General features: G+C 50.5%; 1 protein-coding gene across 3 annotated transcripts in view; it reads right to left on the reverse strand.

Annotated features, from left to right (window-relative positions):
- MAPRE3 (microtubule associated protein RP/EB family member 3) overlaps positions 1 to 18,012 on the reverse strand; it is a 131,067-nt gene that overhangs the window by 48,233 nt on the left and 64,822 nt on the right. Inside the window, exon 1 of one of the 3 annotated variants that reach the window (XM_066594390.1) lies at positions 16,280 to 16,300. The exons of the other annotated variants lie outside the window; for them this stretch is intronic. The gene's annotated coding sequence lies outside the window, so the exon portion shown is untranslated. Of the gene's footprint in view, positions 1 to 16,279; positions 16,301 to 18,012 lie in introns of those variants that run through there. 3 annotated transcript variants of the gene reach the window in all.

Genomic DNA, 18,012 nt, shown 5'->3' on the forward strand with positions numbered 1-18,012 from the left:
ACCCTCACACATCACACACACACAGCTCCACCACATCCATCCTGACCCCCACACACACCACACACAACTCCTCTACATCCATTCTGACTCCCACACACATAACACACAGCTCCACTACATCAATCCTGACCTCCACACACATCACACACACAGCTCCACTACATCCATCCTGACGCCCACACACACAACTCCTCTACATCCATTCTGACTCCCACACACATAACACACACAGCTTCACTACATCAATCCTGAGCTCTACACACAGCTCTACTACATCAATCCTGACCTCCACACACATCACATACAGCTCTACTCACTCACTCAATCCATCCATCCATGCAGAAGCCCACAGCTCCAACACACACACACACAGCTGCAGAGTCCTACCACTTGCTGTAGAGTCCTACATTTACTTATCCCCCGTGGTCATGTAATCCCTGACTCCTCCCACACAGGGTATCACATGACATGACATCATCGGAGGCCCTGAAAGCTGTCCGCTCTGCAGGTCTGTGTTTCCCCTGCCGGAGGAGAGTTAACCAGCGCTAGGGGGCAGTGCAGGCTCTGAAAATACCGGCCTGTAATAGGGCCGGTAAAAAAAAATACAGGCACCGGCCTGACAGACAAAATACCGGCCAGGCCAGTGGTTTACTGGCCGGGTGGTAACCCTATTAGTAACTCAGCTCTGAGCACAATTCTCAGAAATGCCCCAAAAATCCCAGCAGCTTCACAGAAAAATGTGGGTGGGCATGACGGAAGCTGGACGGGGGGGCGTGATAGTCAATGGGGTCCGACCCACGCTGTTTGGTTCTAACATAGGATGGATCCGTTCCTTGCTGGGGTTACTTTTTCCTGCCTCCATACACGGATGTGAACAGAGCCCTTTGGGGCCCGGCTGCTGTGCTATGTCTGACATGCAGAATCCACGTGAGCACCCACCAGACACAGTCAGGGGCCACAATGCAAGACCTGGTGAACTGCATGTGATCGCTGTAGGTTGTGCAGCCCTGGTACAAATATAAGAAGATCTCTTCTGGTTGTCTGCAGACCAGTGCCAACCTTAAATTGATGGCAGCCCGTGCCATCTTTATTGTCATAAGAAAAAAGTTATATATCTCTGATAGGCAGTCTGTCTATATTCTGCTTGTGCAGAAAGCAGCGAGATAGCAGCATACCCACACCAGAACAGCTTGGTGAATAAATATTGTACCATAACCAAGCTCATAACATAAATACTGCACCAGAACCAAGCTCAGTAAATAGAAACAGCCCCAGAACCAAACACATACATAATTGCAGCATCGGAACCAAACTCAGTACATGAATATGGCAAAAGAACCCATCTCATTGCACATATACAGCACCAGAACCAAGCCCATAATATAAATACAGCACCAAAACCAAGACCATATAATAAATATAGAACCAAGCTCATTATGTAGATACAATGCCAGAATCAAGTTCATTACATAAATAAAGCACCAGAACCAACCTCAGTACATAAATACAATATCAAAACCCAGCTCAAACATAAATAAAGCACCAGAACCAAGCTAAATTCATACAAACAGCATATTAATCAAGTTCAGTACATAAGTACAGCACAAGAATTGGGCTAGTAACACAAACAACACCAGAACCAAGCTCCTAACACATATATAGTACCAGAACCAAACCCATACCATAAATACATAGCCAGAACCAACATCATAATATAAATACAGAACCAGAACCAAACATATAACATTAATAAAGAACCTGAACCAAAGCTCAGTGCATAAATACTGCATCAGAACCCAGCATAAACACATATAAATAACTGTAATCAAGTTCATATTATAAATGTAATACCAGAACCAAGCTCATAACACAAGTACAGCACCAGAACCAAGGTCATAATATAAATACAGTACCAGAACCAAGCTTATAACAAAAATACAGCACAAGAACTAAACTTGCAACATCAATACAACATGAGATGGTGTCCAATTTCCCTGCAGCGCCCTTACAAGGGAAATGAAGTATTACACAGTGTCTATTCAGATGTAATGCAGGAGAAGACATGGAGCTCTGCATTCTGGACAAAATATGAATATGCTCAATACAGGGCCTAACTAGAACTTGTCTAAGCCTGGCAATCCCTTTATAATGGATGTGAACATAACCAAACAAAGCTTGTGCGTACACAAAAAAATTGCAGAACAAGTCTCACATGATCAGGATAGGTTTCAGCCTCTAGTTGTAAACAAAAATGCAGGTTTCACAGGCTCTCTCTACTAGTAGGCGGGGTTAGAAGGACTCTCAGGCTCTCTCTACTAGTAGGCGGGGTTAGAAGGACTCACAGGCTTTCTCTATTAGTAGGCGGGGTTAGCAGGACTCACAGGCTCTCTCTACTAGTAGGCGGGGTTAGGACTCACAGGCTTTCTCTACTAGTAGGTGGGGTTAGCAGGACTCACAGGCTCTCTCTACTAGTAGGCGGGGTTAGCAGGACTCACAGGCTCTCTCTACTAGTAGGCGGGGTTAGAAGGACTCACAGGCTTTCTCTACTAGTAGGTGGGGTTAGCAGGACTCACAGGCTTTTTCTATTAGTAGGTGGGGTTAACAGGACTCACAGGCCTTCTATAGTAGTTGGCGGGGTTAACAGGACTCACAGGCTTTCTCTACTAATAGGCAGACATAGCAGGACTCACAGGCTTTTTCTACTAGTAGGTGGGGTTAGCAAGACTCACAGTCTTTCTCTACTAGTTGGCCGGGTTAGCAGGACTCACAGGCTTTCTCTACTAATAGGCAGACATAGCAGGACTCACAAGCTTTTTCTACTAGTAGGTGGGGTTAGCAAGACTCACAGTCTTTCTCTACTAGTTGGCCGGGTTAGCAGGACTCACAGTCTTTCTCTACTAGTAGGCGGGGTTAGCAGGAATCTCAGGCTTTCTCTACTAGTAGGCGGCTTAGCAGGACTCTCAGGCTTTCTCTACTAGTAGGCGGCTTAGCAGGACTCACAGGCTTTCTCTACTAGTAGGCAGCTTAGCAGGATTCTCAGGCTTTCTCTACTAGTAGGCAGGGTTAGCAGTACTCGCAGTCTTTCTCTACTAGTAGTGAGGGGTTAACAGGACTCACAGTCTTTCTCTACTAGTAGGTAGGGTTAGCAGGACTCACAGTCTTTCTCTACTAGTAGGCGGGGTTAGCAGGACTCTCAGGCTTTCTCTACTAGTAGGCGGCTTAGCAGGACTCTCAGGCTTTCTCTACTAGTAGGCGGCTTAGCATGACTCTCAGTCTTTCTCTACTAGTTTGCGGGGTTAGGAGGACTCACAGTCCTTCTCCACTAGGAGGTGGGGTTAGCAGATCTCTCAGGCTTTCTCTTCTAGTAGGTTTGGTTGGCAGGTCACACAGTTTTCTCTACCAACAGACAGAGTTAGTAGGACTCCTAGACTTTCTCTACTAGTAGTTGGGCTTAGTTGGTCTCACAGATTTCACTACCCAAGCTTTCTCTACCAGTAGACAGAGTTAGTAGGACTCCTAGTCTTTCTCTACTAGTAGGCGGGGTTAGCAGTACTCACAGACTTTCTCTACTAGTAGGCGGGGTTAGCAGGACTCACAGTCTTTCTCTACTAGTAGGCGAGGTTAGCAGGACTCACAGTCATTCTCTACTAGTAGGCAGGGTTAGCAGGACTCACAGTCATTCTCTACTAGTAGGCAGGGTTAGCAGGACTCACAGTCATTCTCTACTAGTAGGCAGGGTTAGCAGGACTCACAGTCTTTCTCTACTAGTAGGCGGGGTTAGCAGGACTCACAGTCTTTCTCTACGAGTAGGCAGGGTTAGCAGGACTCACAATTTTTCTCTACTAGTAGGCAGGGTTAACAGGACTCACAGTCTTTCTCTACTAGTAGGCGGGGTTACCAGTACTCACAGTCTTTCTCTACTAGTAGGCGGGGATAGCAGGACTCTCAGGCTTTCTTTACTAGTAGGCGGGGTTAGCAGGACTCACAGTCTTTCTCTGTTAGTGGGCAGAGTCAGCAGGACCCCTAGTCTTTCTCTACCAGTAGGCAAGGTTAGCACAACTTTCAGGCTTTCTCTACTAGTAGGTAGGGTAACAAGGCTCATAGCCTTTATCCACTAGTAGATGGGGTTAGCAAGACTCACAGTCTTTCTCTACTAGGAGGCGGGGTTAGCAGTACGCACAGTCTTTCTCTGTTAGTGGGCAGAGTCAGCAGGACCCCTAGTCTTTCTCTACCAGTAGGCAAGGTTAGCAGGACTCCTAGGCTTTCTGTACTAGTAGGCAGGGTTAACAGGACTCACAGTCTTTCTCTACTAGTAGGCGGGGTTAGCAGTACTCACAGTCTTTCTCTACTAGTAGGCAGAGTTAGCGGTACTCACAATCTTTCTCTACTAGTAGGCAGGGTTAGCAGGACTCAGAGTCTTTCTTTACTATTAGGCAGGGTTAGCAGTACTTACAGTCTTTCGCTACTAGAAGTTGGTGTTATCAGGACTCAGTGTCTTTCTTTACTTGTAGGCGGGGTTAGCAGTACTCACAGTCTTTCTCTACTAGTAGGCAAGGTTAGCAGTACTCACAGTCTTTCTCTACTAGTAGGCAGGGTTAGCAGTACTCACAGTCTTTCTCTACTAGTAGGCAAGGTTAGCACGACTCCCAGGCTTTCTGTACTATTAGACAGGGTTAACAGAGCTCACAGTCTTAATCCACTAGCAGACGGGGTTAGCAGGACTCACAGTCTTTCTCTGCTAGTTGGCGGGTTAGCAGGACTCTCAGGCTTTCTCTACTAGTAGGCGGCTTAGCAGGACTCTCAGGCTTTCTCTACTAGTTGGCCGGGTTAGCAGTACTTGCAGTCTTTCTCTACTAGTAGGCAGGGTTAGCACGACTCCCAGGCTTTCTGTACTATTAGACAGGGTTAACAGAGCTCACAGTCTTAATCCACTAGCAGACGGGGTTAGCAGGACTCACAGTCTTTCTCTGCTAGTTGGCGGGTTAGCAAGACTCTCAGGCTTTCTCTACTAGTAGGCGGCTTAGCAGGACTCTCAGGCTTTCTCTACAAGTAGGTGGCTTAGCAGGACTCTCAGGCTTTCTCTACTAGTTGGCCGGGTTAGCAGTACTTGCAGTCTTTCTCCACTAGTAGGCAGGGTTAGCAGTACTCACAGTCTTTCTCCACTAGTTGGCGGGGTTAGCAGGACTTGCAGGCTTACTCTACTAGTAGACGGGGTTAGCAGGACTCACAGTCTTTCTCTACTAGTTGGCGGGTTAGCAGGTCTCACAGTTTTCTCTGCTAAAGCTTTCTCTAGTAGTAGACAGGGTTAGTAGGACTCGAAAGCTTTCTCTACTAGAAGGTTTGGTTGGCAGAACTCACAGGTTTCTCTACTAGAAGCAGGGTTAGCAGGACTCACAGGCTTTCTCGTCTAGTAGGTGGGTTTAGCAAGTCTAACAGATTTCTCTACCCAAGCTTTGTGTTACCATGCAGGGCAGCGCAGGGTCCGGCGGTCAGCGTGCGCCACCCCGGCGTCCTGGAGCCCTGGCGTCGGGGCTCTACCGGCGACGTGGAACGGCTGGTGTGCGGCGGCGTGGGCGTGTCCGCCCATAGGGCACCGCCCACACTCCTCCATCTCTCTTGTGCAGTAGTGGGGGAGCTGGCTCCTCCCACTCTCCGCCCCGGGGCGGAGTCTTTCGTTTATAAGGCTGGCAGTGACCTGAGATCACTGCCAGTTATTGGTTCTGTTAGCCACTAGTCAGTTCTGCCTGTGTCAGTCAGTACTAGTTGCTAGTCAGTCTGTTCTGGTTCTGTCTGCTACTAGCTAGTCTGTCAGCAGCTAGCCCTAGTTTGCCAGTCAGTTTCCTTCAGCCTGCCTGTAGCTTTGTTTGTTCTGTTGGTCTTTTCATCTGCCTCTCTGTCGGCACTCTGTCCCCCCATCAGTTAGTTCTTCTTGTCAGTCACCAGGTCCCTAGCCAGCGCAGGGACCGCCGTCCAGTTGTCCGCCTGGGATTAGCCAGGGCCGAGGCAAGTAGGCAGGGACAGTGGGGTGCGGGAAGTTCAGGGCACCCCACCTGGCGCTCGGGGGTCAGAGTGCTGTAACACTTTGTCTACCAGAAGACAGAGTTAGTAGGACTCCTAGGCTTTCTCTACTAGCAGGCGGGGTTAGCAGAACTCACAGTCCTTCTCTACTAGTAGTCGGGGTTAGCAGGACTCTCAGACTTTCTCTACTAGTAGGCGGCTTAGCAGGACTCTCAGGCTTTCTCTACTAGCAGGTGGGGTTAGCAGTACTCGCAGTCTTTCTCTACTAGTAGGCAGGCTTAGCAGTACTCACAGTCTTTCTCCACTAGTTGGCGGGGTTAGCAGGACTCGCAGGCTTACTCTACTAGTAGACGGGGTTAGCAGGACTCACAGTCTTTCTCTACTAGTTGGCGGGTTCGCAGGTCTCACAGTTTTCTCTACCCAAGCTTTCTCTACAAGTAGACAGGGTTAGTAGGACTCGAAGGCTTTCTCTACTAGTAGGCAGGGTTAGCAGGACTCACAGTCTTTCTTTACTAGTTGGCAGGATAGCAGGACTCTCAGGCTTTCTCTACTAGTAGGCGGCTTAGTAGGACTCCTAGGCTTTCTCTACTAGTTGGCCGAGTTAGCAGTACTTGCAGTCTTTCTCTACTAGTAGGCAGGGTTAGCACGACTCCCAGGCTTTCTGTACTATTAGACAGGGTTAACAGAGCTCACAGTCTTAATCCACTAGCAGACGGGGTTAGCAGGACTCACAGTCTTTCTCTGCTAGTTGGCGGGTTAGCAGGACTCTCAGGCTTTCTCTACTAGTAGGCGGCTTAGCAGGACTCTCAGGCTTTCTCTACTAGTAGGCGGCTTAGCAGGACTCTCAGGCTTTCTCTACTAGTTGGCCGGGTTAGCAGTACTTGCAGTCTTTCTCTACTAGTAGGCAGGGTTAGCACGACTCCCAGGCTTTCTGTACTATTAGACAGGGTTAACAGAGCTCACAGTCTTAATCCACTAGCAGACGGGGTTAGCAGGACTCACAGTCTTTCTCTGCTAGTTGGCGGGTTAGCAAGACTCTCAGGCTTTCTCTACTAGTAGGCGGCTTAGCAGGACTCTCAGGCTTTCTCTACAAGTAGGCGGCTTAGCAGGACTCTCAGGCTTTCTCTACTAGTTGGCCGGGTTAGCAGTACTTGCAGTCTTTCTCTACTAGTAGGCAGGGTTAGCAGTACTCACAGTCTTTCTCCACTAGTTGGCGGGGTTAGCAGGACTTGCAGGCTTACTCTACTAGTAGACGGGGTTAGCAGGACTCACAGTCTTTCTCTACTAGTTGGCGGGTTAGCAGGTCTCACAGTTTTCTCTGCTAAAGCTTTCTCTAGTAGTAGACAGAGTTAGTAGGACTCGAAAGCTTTCTCTACTAGTAGGTTTGGTTGGCAGAACTCACAGGTTTCTCTACTAGAAGCAGGGATAGCAGGACTCACAGGCTTTCTTGAGTAGGTGGGGTTAGCAGAACTCACAGTCCTTCTCTACTAGTAGTCGGGGTTAGCAGGACTCTCAGACTTTCTCTACTAGTAGGCGGCTTAGCAGGACTCTCAGGCTTTCTCTACTAGCAGGTGGGGTTAGCAGTACTCGCAGTCTTTCTCTACTAGTAGGCAGGGTTAGCATTACTCACAGTCTTTCTCTACTAGTAGGCAGGGTTAGCATTACTTGCAGTCTTTCTCTACTAGTAGGCAGGGTTAGCAGTACTCACAGTCTTTCTCCACTAGTTGGCGGGGTTAGCAGGACTCGCAGGCTTACTCTACTAGCAGACGGGGTTAGCAGGACTCACAGTCTTTCTCTGCTAGTTGGCCGGGTTAGCAGTACTTGCAGTCTTTCTCTACTAGTAGGCAGGGTTAGCAGTACTCACAGTCTTTCTCCACTAGTTGGCGGGGTTAGCAGGACTCGCAGGCTTGCTCTACTAGTAGACGGGGTTAGCAGGACTCAGTTTTCTCTGCTAAAGCTTTCTCTAGTAGTAGACAGGGTTAGTAGGACTCGAAAGCTTTCTCTACTAGTAGGTTTGGTTGGCAGAACTCACAGGTTTCTCTACTAGAAGCAGGGTTAGCAGGACTCACAGGCTTTCTCGACTAGTAGGTGGGTTTAGCAAGTCTAACAGATTTCTCTACCCAAGCTTTGTGTTACCATGCAGGGGAGCGCAGGGTCCCGCGGTCAGCGCGCGCCACCCCGGCGTCCTGGAGCCCTGGCGTTGGGGCTCTACCGGCGACGTGGAACGGCTGGTGTGCGGCGGCGTGGGCGTGTCCGCCCGTAGGGCACCGCCCGCACTCCTCCATCTCTCTTGTGCAGTAGTGGGGGAGCTGGCTCCTCCCACTCTCCGCCCCGGGGCGGAGTCTTTCGTTTATAAGGCTGGCAGTGACCCGAGATCACTGCCAGTTATTGGTTCTGTTAGCCACTAGTCCGTTCTGCCTGTGTCAGTCAGTACTAGTTGCTAGTCAGTCTGTTCTGGTTCTGTCTGCTACTAGCTAGTCTGTCAGCAGCTAGCCCTAGTTTGCCAGTCAGTTTCCTTCAGCCTGCCTGTAGCTTTGTTTGTTCTGTTGGTCTTTTCCATCTGCCTCCCCTGTCGGCACTCTGTCCCCCCATCAGTTATTTTCTCTTGTCAGTCACCAGGTCCCTAGCCAGCGCAGGGACCGCCGTCCAGTTGTCCGCCTGGGATTAGCCAGGGCCGAGGCAAGTAGGCAGGGACAGTGGGGTGCGGGAAGATCAGGGCACCCCACCTGGCGCTCAGGGGGGTCAGAGTGCCGTAACATAATAACTGGCCCTTTAAACTGTTTTTTTTCCCATGGAGGCGATCAGCTCCCTCACAACCCAGCTGCAAGCCCTGGTGCCGGTGATCCAGGATTTATCAGCTCACATGGTGGCCCAGGAGCAGTGGGCGTTGTCGTATGGGCGGGACGCCTCAACCAGTCCCAAACCCAAGTGCCCTCTTCCCGAGATGTTCTGTGGGGAGAGGAACAAGTTTGTTTTTTAACAGGCGTGTCGGTTGTTTTTTCGGATGCGCCCCCGTTCTTCCGGGTCGGAGGCCCAGAGGGTCGGGCTTATAATGTCCCTGCTGCGGGGCTTTTTCCATTCCCGAGGGTTCCCCCGGCCTGCAGTCCGTGGACTCCTTTTTCCAGGAACTCGGGGGTCTCTTCGATGAACCGGACCGAGTGGGGTTGGCGGTTTCTCGGCTGTTGGCGTTGCATCAGGGGTCGCTTTGTGTGGAGGATTATTGCTCCAACTTCAGACGCTATGCGGGTGATACTGCATGGAACGATAGCGCTCTGAAAAACGTTTTTATGCAAGGTCTCTCGGACGCGGTTAAAGAACTGTTGATCTCCCATCCCGTTCCCGGGTCATTAAAGGAGGCTATGGAGCTAGCGGTGAAGGCAGATAGGAGGCTCAGGGCTGGGAAGCAAGACAGGCAGGCCCGTAGAGTCAGGGAGGTCGTTTGTCCTGTTCCCTCCTCTTCCGTACCAGTCTCTGTTCCCGAGCCGATGGAAATGGACCCGCTGGACCCCAAGGAGCAACGCCGGATTCGTTTATTGCATCATCTCTGCCTCTACTGTGGGAAAGCTGGACATTGGGTGATAACCTGCCCCCTGAGGCCTCAGCGTCCACAGTCTAGATCGGCAGAAAGACTCCAAGTCCTAGGCGATTGCAGGGAGGATCGCCTAGGACTACAGGTACGTCCTAAACTTCTGGTACCGTGCCAGGTTAGATCCCGGAACTTCTCCCGCCTAGGGCAGGCGTTTATTGATTCCGGAGCAGCCGCTAACCTGGTAAGCATGCGTCTCGTTGAGCCCCTGATGGCTGAATTTGTGGCGCTGAAGACGCCAATTCGTTTTGCTAGCATTGATGCTACCCCTCTTGCTTCGGGCTTGGTACGATGGAGGACCCCAGTGTTGCAGTTCACGGTGGGGAGTTCCCACTCGGAAGATCTATCATTCCTGGTGATGGAGAAAATGTCGGTAGACATGGTACTAGGGATGCCGTGGCTGGCGTTGCACAACCCCCAATTCGATTGGGCCACTGGGGAGCTGACCCAGTGTGGACCGTCCTGCCATAGCCATCTTGCTCCCCTTCGTTTCTGCTCAGTTGATACCGCGCTTAGTCACCGTGGTCTGACTTCCCTTCCCACCCCGTCTGCCTGTCCTGCTGCTGATGTCGCCACCGATGTGCTGCAAGGGGGACGGAAGGAAGTGCAAAAGAATCTAGAAGTGATGGGGTCTCGTATGCAGTTGCGTAGTGGGAAGAGTCTGTCTGTATCTGAGCCGTGCAGGGTGGGACAGAAGGTGTGCTGGTCCTCTGGAAATCCCAAAAGGAGGGTTCGCAGGGTGTTCCATAAGTCTTTATCGATACCTTTTGTCCCTTCCTCCTCAATCTCTCTTGTGCAGTAGTGGGGGAGCTGGCTCCTCCCACTCTCCGCCCCGGGGTGGAGTCTTTCACTTATAAGGCTGGCAGTGACCTGAGATCACTGCCAGTTATTGGTTCTGTTAGCCACTAGTCCGTTCTGCCTGTGTCAGTCAGTACTAGTTGCTAGTCAGTCTGTTCTGGTTCTGTCTGCTACTAGCTAGTCTGTCAGCAGCTAGCCCTAGCTTGCCAGTCAGTTTCCTTCAGCCTGCCTGTAGCTTTGTTTGTTCTGTTGGTCTTTTCATCTGCCTCTCTGTCGGCACTCTGTCCCCCCATCAGTTAGTCTCTCTTGTCAGTCGCCAGGTCCCTAGCCAGCGCAGGGACCGCCGTCCAGTTGTCCGCCTGGGATTAGCCAGGGCCGAGGCACGTAGGCAGGGACAGTGGGGTGCGGGAAGTTCAGGGCACCCCACCTGGCGCTCGGGGGGCAGAGTGCCGTAACACTTTGTCTACCAGAAGACAGAGTTAGTAGGACTCCTAGGCTTTCTCTACTAGCAGGCGGGGTTAGCAGAACTCACAGTCCTTCTCTACTAGTAGTCGGGGTTAGCAGGACTCTCAGACTTTCTCTACTAGTAGGCGGCTTAGCAGGACTCGCAGTCTTTCTCTACTAGCAGGTGGGGTTAGCAGTACTCGCAGTCTTTCTCTACTAGTAGGCAGGGTTAGCAGGACTCTCAGGTTTTCTCTACTAGTAGGTGGGTATAGCACGACTTCCAGGCTTTCTGTACTAGTAGGCAGGGTTAACAGGGCTCACAGTCTTTATCCACTAGTAGATAGGTTAACAGGGCTCACAGTCTTTATCCACTAGTAGATGGGTTAACAGGACTCGCAGTCTTTCTCTACTAGTAGGCGGGGTTCGCAGGTCTCACAGTCTTTCTCTACCCAAGCTTTCTCTACCAGTAGACAGGGTTAGTAGGACTCGAAGGCTTTCTCTACTAGTAGGTAGGGTTAGCAGGACTCACAGTCTTTCTTTACTAGTTGGCAGGATAGCAGGACTCTCAGGCTTTCTCTACTAGTAGGCGGCTTAGTAGGACTCCTAGGCTTTCTCTACTAGTTGGCCGAGTTAGCAGTACTTGCAGTCTTTCTCTACTAGTAGGCAGGGTTAGCAAGACTCACAGTCTTTCTCCACTAGTTGGCGGGGTTAGCAGAACTCGCAGGCTTACTCTACTAGTAGACGGGGTTAGCAGGACTCACAGTCTTTCTCTACTAGTAGGGAGGGGTTAACAAGACTCACAGTCTTTCTCTACTAGTAGGTGGAGTCAGCAAGAATCCTAGTCTTTCTCTACTAGTAGACGGAGTCAGCAGGACTGTCTTTCTCTACTAGTAGGCGGGGTTCGCAGGTCTCACAGTTTTCTCTACCCAAGCTTTCTCTACCAGTAGACAGGGTTAGTAGGACTCGAAGGCTTTCTCTACTAGTAGGCGAGGTTAGCAGGACTCACAGTCTTTCTCTACTAGTTGGCGGTTTAGCAGGACTCTCAGGCTTTCTCTACTAGTAGGCGGCTTAGCAGGACTCTCAGGCTTTCTCTACTAGTTGACCGGGTTAGCAGTACTTGCAGTCTTTCTCCACTAGTTGGCGGGGTTAGCAGGACTCTCAGGCTTTCTCTACTAGTAGGCGGCTTAGCAGGACTCTCAGGCTTTCTCTACTAGTAGGCAGCTTAGCAGCACTCTCAGGCTTTCTCTACTAGTTGGCCGGGTTAGCACTACTTGCAGTCTTTCTCTACTAGTAGGCAGGGTTAGCAGTACTCACAGTCTTTCTCCACTAGTTGGCGGGGTTAGCAGGACTCTCAGGCTTTCTCTACTAGTAGGCGGCTTAGCAGGACTCACAGGTCTTTCTCTACTAGTTGGCGGGTTAGCAGAACTCTCAGGCTTTCTCTACTAGTAGGCGGCTTAGCAGGACTCTCAGGCTTTCTCTACTAGTAGGCGGCTTAGCAGGACTCTCAGGCTTTCTCTACTAGTAGGTGGCTTAGCAGGACTCTCAGGCTTTCTCTACTAGTAGGTGGCTTAGCAGGACTCTCAGGCTTTCTCTACTAGTTGGCCGGGTTAGCACTACTTGCAGTCTTTCTCTACTAGTAGGCAGGGTTAGCAGTACTCACAGTCTTTCTCCACTAGTTGGCGGGGTTAGCAGGACTCGCAGGCTTTCTCTACTAGTAGGCAGCTTAGCAGCACTCTCAGGCTTTCTCTACTAGTTGGCCGGGTTAGCACTACTTGCAGTCTTTCTCTACTAGTAGGCAGGGTTAGCAGTACTCACAGTCTTTCTCCACTAGTTGGCGGGGTTAGCAGGACTCGCAGGCTTACTCTACTAGTAGACAGGGTTAGCAGGACTCACAGTCTTTCTCTACTAGTAGGGAGGGGTTAACAGGACTCACAGTCTTTCTCTACTAGTAGGTGGAGTCAGCAGGAATCCTAGTCTTCCTCTACTAGTACGCGGGGTTAGCAGGACTTTCAGTCTTTCTCTGCTAGTAGACGGAGTCAGCAGGACTGTCTTTCTCTACTAGTAGGCGGGGTTCGCAGGTCTCACAGTTTTCTCTACCCAAGCTTTCTCTACCAGTAGACAGGGTTAGTAGGACTCGAAGGCTTTCTCTACTAGTAGGCGAGGTTAGCAGGACTCACAGTCTTTCTCTACTAGTTGGCGGTTTAGCAGGACTCTCAGGCTTTCTCTACTAGTAGGCGGCTTAGTAGGACTCCTAGGCTTTCTCTACTAGTTGGCCGAGTTAGCAGTACTTGCAGTCTTTCTCTACTAGTAGGCAGGGTTAGCAAGACTCACAGTCTTTCTCCACTAGTTGGCGGGGTTAGCAGAACTCGCAGGCTTACTCTACTAGTAGACGGGGTTAGCAGGACTCACAGTCTTTCTCTACTAGTAGGGAGGGGTTAACAAGACTCACAGTCTTTCTCTACTAGTAGGTGGAGTCAGCAAGAATCCTAGTCTTTCTCTACTAGTAGACGGAGTCAGCAGGACTGTCTTTCTCTACTAGTAGGCGGGGTTCGCAGGTCTCACAGTTTTCTCTACCCAAGCTTTCTCTACCAGTAGACAGGGTTAGTAGGACTCGAAGGCTTTCTCTACTAGTAGGCGAGGTTAGCAGGACTCACAGTCTTTCTCTACTAGTTGGCGGTTTAGCAGGACTCTCAGGCTTTCTCTACTAGTAGGCGGCTTAGCAGGACTCTCAGGCTTTCTCTACTAGTTGACCGGGTTAGCAGTACTTGCAGTCTTTCTCCACTAGTTGGCGGGGTTAGCAGGACTCTCAGGCTTTCTCTACTAGTAGGCGGCTTAGCAGGACTCTCAGGCTTTCTCTACTAGTAGGCAGCTTAGCAGCACTCTCAGGCTTTCTCTACTAGTTGGCCGGGTTAGCACTACTTGCAGTCTTTCTCTACTAGTAGGCAGGGTTAGCAGTACTCACAGTCTTTCTCCACTAGTTGGCGGGGTTAGCAGGACTCTCAGGCTTTCTCTACTAGTAGGCGGCTTAGCAGGACTCACAGGTCTTTCTCTACTAGTTGGCGGGTTAGCAGAACTCTCAGGCTTTCTCTACTAGTAGGCGGCTTAGCAGGACTCTCAGGCTTTCTCTACTAGTAGGCGGCTTAGCAGGACTCTCAGGCTTTCTCTACTAGTAGGTGGCTTAGCAGGACTCTCAGGCTTTCTCTACTAGTAGGTGGCTTAGCAGGACTCTCAGGCTTTCTCTACTAGTTGGCCGGGTTAGCACTACTTGCAGTCTTTCTCTACTAGTAGGCAGGGTTAGCAGTACTCACAGTCTTTCTCCACTAGTTGGCGGGGTTAGCAGGACTCGCAGGCTTTCTCTACTAGTAGGCAGCTTAGCAGCACTCTCAGGCTTTCTCTACTAGTTGGCCGGGTTAGCACTACTTGCAGTCTTTCTCTACTAGTAGGCAGGGTTAGCAGTACTCACAGTCTTTCTCCACTAGTTGGCGGGGTTAGCAGGACTCGCAGGCTTACTCTACTAGTAGACAGGGTTAGCAGGACTCACAGTCTTTCTCTACTAGTAGGGAGGGGTTAACAGGACTCACAGTCTTTCTCTACTAGTAGGTGGAGTCAGCAGGAATCCTAGTCTTTCTCTACTAGTACGCGGGGTTAGCAGGACTTTCAGTCTTTCTCTGCTAGTAGACGGAGTCAGCAGGACTGTCTTTCTCTACTAGTAGGCGGGGTTCGCAGGTCTCACAGTTTTCTCTACCCAAGCTTTCTCTACCAGTAGACAGGGTTAGTAGGACTCGAAGGCTTTCTCTACTAGTAGGCGAGGTTAGCAGGACTCACAGTCTTTCTCTACTAGTTGGCGGTTTAGCAGGACTCTCAGGCTTTCTCTACTAGTAGGCGGCTTAGCAGGACTCTCAGGCTTTCTCTACTAGTTGACCGGGTTAGCAGTACTTGCAGTCTTTCTCTACTAGTAGGCAGGGTTAGCAGTACTCACAGTCTTTCTCCACTAGTTGGCGGGGTTAGCAGGACTCGCAGGCTTACTCTAATAGTAGACTGGGTTAGCAGGACTCACAGTCTTTCTCTACTAGTTGGCGGGTTAGCAGGACTCTCAGGCTTTCTCTACTAGTAGGCGGGGTTAGCAGTACTCTCAGGTTTTCTCTACTAGTAGGCAAGGTTAGCACGACTTCCAAGCTTTCTGTACTAGAAGGCAGGGTTAACAGGGCTCAGAGTCTTTATCCACTAGTAGACCAAGTTAGCAGGACGCTCAGGCTTTCTCTACTAGTAGGCGGGGGTTAGCAGGACTCGCAGTCTTTCTCTACTAGTAGGCGGGGTTAGCAGGACTCACAGTCTTTCTCTACTGGTAGGCTGGGTTAACAGGGCTCATAGACTTTATTCACTAGTAGGCGGGGTTAGCAGGACTCTCAGGCTTACTCTACTAGTAGTCGAGGTTAACAGGACTCTTAGGCTTTCTCTACTAGTAGGTGGGGTTAGCAGGATTCTCAGGCTTTCTCTACTAGTAGGCGGAGTTAGCAGGACTCTTAGGCTTTCTCTACTAGTAGGCGGGGTTAGCAGGACTCTCAGGCTTTCTCTACTAGTAGGCGGGGTTAGCAGGACTCTCAGGCTTACTCTACTAGTAGTCGAGGTTAACAGGACTCTTAGGCTTTCTCTACTAGTAGGCGGGGTTAGCAGGACTCTCAGGCTTTCTCTACTAGTAGGCGGGGTTAGCAGGACTCACAGCCTTTCTCTACTAGTAGGCGGGGTTAGCAGGACTCTCAGGCTTTCTCTACCAGTAGGCGGGGTTAGCAGGACTCTCAGGCTTTCTCTACCAGTAGGCGGGGTTAGCAGGACTCTCAGGCTTTCTCTACCAGTAGGTGGGGTTAGCAGGACTCTCAGGCTTTCTCTACCAGTAGGTGGGGTTAGCAGGACTCTCAGGCTTTCTCTACCAGTAGGTGGGGTTAGCAGGACTCTCAGGCTTTCTCTACCAGTAGGTGGGGTTAGCAGGACTCTCAGGCTTTCTCTACCAGTAGGCGGGGTTAGCAGGACTCTCAGGCTTTCTCTACCAGTAGGTGGGGTTAGCAGGACTCTCAGGCTTTCTCTACGAGTTCTGCCAGCAGCAATTAAACAGATTTTTATATGAAGAGATGGAATGGAGTCACAGAAAGCTAGAGTGTACATCGTGGAGCTCAGCCCCTACCGCTATTCCATGCCGCCCCCAGACACAGACCAGACACATCCACTTTAACACTACTGGCAGTCGGGGTAGCACTGCAAGCAAAGGTCAGCTTTTCCATTTTGCCCAGAATACCCCTTTGGGTCATCAGTAAGAGACTTCAGGCATGACAATGTGGATGCTGCTGAACAGGCAATAAGCACATAAGGCCAGCCAATGGCTAGAACACACAGACAACACGTGCCACATGTGGGCCACCTCTCCACAGGTAACGGCACCTGACCGGTGATCCAGAAGAGCTCTTCCATTTTGGTCTCCTGGCTAGAGCAGAGGGATGACCACCAGAGGGCGCAGTCATAGAGGTACCTGAGGCTCTGGGGAAGTTAAAGAGACAACAATCACCTACTGTGCTCCAGTGTACGACTTAAAGTGGATGTGACTGTAGTCTACACTCTTCCACCATGCGGTAACATTCGCCAGCTGTCACTTATAAAGAGTATACAATATAATTATATAAAACGGATCAGGGTGACACCGAGAAATACTGCCCTCTACAGGCCAATGACGACAGTGGACACCGTACTGTGGCGGCAACAGTGGTGCATTCTTCCAAGACAACAATAAACAGCAACGTTTCGACTCCAAGGAGCCTTTCTCAAGCCTGACGAAGACTCAATGGAGTCCAAACGTTGCTGTATATCGTCGTCTTGGAATGATAAAGGCCTTCTGTCTGCTTGCTCCACTGATGCCACACTTTGGCTTTATTTCTTTATTATTATGGCATCCTTGGATTCAGGTGGTACCGTGGCTTAGCATGGCGCTCGCCTCGCTGGAGGTTCGCACTGCGCTGTTGGCACCTGTTTTTTCGCACTAGATACCATACTGTGACTTTAAACGGCTAAATTAACCCCAACTGTTGGCACTTATATCAGTGACACCTACAGGGGTTCTCAGCACTGGAGATATCTGACATCACGGAGTGAAGAGTTGGGGCAGAGAGGTTTTACTACTGACTGAAGTGGCAGATAACAGGGAGTAATGGATTGTATTCAACTGTCCTACAATCGGCTTTACTTCAGGCAGAAATAACTGATAACAGGGAAAATAGAGTGCAGTCTCCAGTTCTACTATCAAGCTCTCCTACTATCCTGAAGTGGCAGATAGCAGGGGACAATAGCTTGCTGTACAGAATATTGGCTGCGGTTGTAGTGTAAGGTAATACTTATGCTCCTCTTACTTGTACTGATAAGATATGAGGGGATATTACACCCCCAATAAAGCCAGCACCACCACCCGTTACTGCAAATGGAGGAATTACCACCGAAGCTGAAGGGGCAACACGGATATCAATCCTCACTGGGCGCCCCTTACTGCAGCTTTAAACATCAATGAGACAGCAGAGGACAGCAGGAGGCTCAGGGCAGCAATGACTAGTAGGGAGGTACAGGACAGCAATGACTAGTAGGGAGGCACAGGACAGCAATGACTAGTAGGGCGGCACAGGACAGCAATGACTAGTAGGGCGGCACAGGACAGCAATGACTAGTAGGGCGGCACAGGACAGCAATGACTAGTAGGGAGGCACAGGACAGCAATGACTAGTAGGGCGGCACAGGACAGCAATGACTAGTAGGGCGGCACAGGACAGCAATGACTAGTAGGGCGGCACAGGACAGCAATGACTAGTAGGGCGGCACAGGACAGCAATGACTAGTAGGGCGGCACAGGACAGCAATGACTAGTAGGGAGGCACAGGACAGCAATGACTAGTAGGGCGGCACAGGACAGCAATGACTAGTAGGGCGGCACAGGACAGCAATGACTAGTAGGGCGGCACAGGACAGCAATGACTAGTAGGGCGGCACAGGACAGCAATGACTAGTAGGGCGGCACAGGACAGCAATGACTAGTAGGGAGGCACAGGACAGCAATGACTAGTAGGGAGGCACAGGACAGCAATGACTAGTAGGGAGGCACAGGACAGCAATGACTAGTAGGGCGACACAGGACA

Source organism: Eleutherodactylus coqui, chromosome 1 (genome assembly GCF_035609145.1).
Source record: "Eleutherodactylus coqui strain aEleCoq1 chromosome 1, aEleCoq1.hap1, whole genome shotgun sequence".
NCBI lineage: Eukaryota > Metazoa > Chordata > Amphibia > Anura > Eleutherodactylidae > Eleutherodactylus > Eleutherodactylus coqui.